The 1,727-nt window shown below is 32.7% G+C and overlaps 1 non-coding gene across 1 annotated transcript; it reads left to right on the top strand.

Moving 5' to 3' along the window:
• The first annotated feature begins 1,295 nt into the window (after nt 1–1,295).
• LOC123630872 lies at nt 1,296–1,423 on the top strand. Its single transcript, XR_006732813.1, has one exon. It is a non-coding gene; the product is annotated as a small nucleolar RNA SNORA42/SNORA80 family (small nucleolar RNA).
• Nucleotides 1,424–1,727: the final 304 nt, after the last annotated feature.

Raw genomic sequence — 1,727 nt, 5'->3', positions numbered from 1 at the left:
TATTTAAGAGTTTCTAAGGATATTAGTTTATGCAATTTTTATATGCAGATGTTATTATTGTTTACATAGAAAGCCCCAGAGAATCAAATGAAAAAAATGTTACAAAGAACAAGAGAATTCTATGAAGTGGCTGGGTAAAAATTAATACAAAAAATCAGTTTCCCTATATACAAAAAGCTAATTTGCTAAAATAAAATGCCCCATTATCAAGTACAAGTAATGATAAAGTTTAACCCACCACAAAATTGTACAACATCTATATAAATAAAGTGTTTAAATGCTATTAGAAAGTTTATAATTTGTTTGGAGATAGGTAGGCTTAATAACATAAAGATATATATATATACTCCCCCAAGTAATATATGTAAACTTAAAGTGATAAAATATTCAAAAACTATTATTCTTTTAACTTGATAAATTAATCCTAAAGTTTAGATGGAATACATTATCATTACCAAAACCAAGAAAATCCTGAAATAGAAGAGGAGAAAGTGGTTACTAGTGCACCACATATTAAAACATTAGAAAGCTACAATAGTTAAGAGTGTGGTATCAGTACATGAGAAGACAGGCATCATGTAATAGACTGGGTCTAGAACTATATACATAAGAATTATAATATTTATATCTAACACAAAGACATTTTAAATCAGTGGGAGAAGATGGGTCATTCAGTAATGATGCTGGTACAACAAAATAGCCATCTGGATTTTTAAAAAGTTGGATTTTACACCAAAATTAATAGCTGATGAATAAAATTTTTTTTTTTTTTTTTTTTTTTTTGCTGGAGAGGGGATGTAGCTGTGGGTCTGAATAAAAAATTTTAAAGCAAAAAATTTAATCTTATAAGTGTTAGAAAAAACATGGAAGAACTTTTAAATAAGTTTTGAGTAGAGAAGTTCTTCCTAAATATGACAAAAAAACCTCAAGTCATGCAAGAAAAGATTGACAAAGTGTACTACGTAAAATTTGAAACTGTCTATAAGGTCCAGAACACCACAGATATAGTCACACATGTGCAAAATCTTATGTACAACTATATTCATTGCAGCACTGTTTATAGCAGCAGCAGATTGGAAACAATTTAAATAAGATTCTGATTAAATAAATTTTGGTACACCTGTGAAATACAATGCCACACATTAACTACAATAAAGCAGACTCACATACACTGATATACCAATATGGGAAGATTTCCAAGTTATATTCAATGAAAAGCAATTAAAGAAAAATCTGTAGAGCGTGCTACATTTGTATGAAAAAATGAAAGGACATATATGTTAATGCATTTATTTCCATAGGCAGTCTCTGGAAGGCTGCATAAGAAACCAGCAAGAGTGCCCCATGCCAGAGCAAACTGGCCCCAAACCATTGCCTGGCCTCTGTACCCGTAGGCTGCTGGCACTGAAGTGGTCACACAGTGGAAGCAAAAAAAAAAAGAAAAGAAAAGAAAAAGAAACCAGCAAGAGTTGTTGCTTCTGGGGAAGGAACTAGATATCTGAAGTAGAAGAGTGAGAGGAGAATTTAACTTACTTTTCACCTGTAGAATATTGCAAATGTTGTGCCATGGGTTTGTACGTCAGTATACCCCTGTCTTAGTCCATCTGGGCTGCTAGAACAAAATACCATAGACTGTGCGGCTTATATACAGTGGAAATTCATTTCTCACAGATCTGGAGCTGGGAAGGCCTAGATCAAGGCATGAGCAGACTTGGTGTCTGGTAGGG

Source organism: Lemur catta, chromosome 1 (assembly GCF_020740605.2).
Source record: "Lemur catta isolate mLemCat1 chromosome 1, mLemCat1.pri, whole genome shotgun sequence".
NCBI classification, from domain to species: Eukaryota; Metazoa; Chordata; class Mammalia; order Primates; family Lemuridae; genus Lemur; species Lemur catta.
Note: the sequence above shows the minus strand (reverse complement) of the source record. Positions and strands in the feature narration are given on the sequence as shown.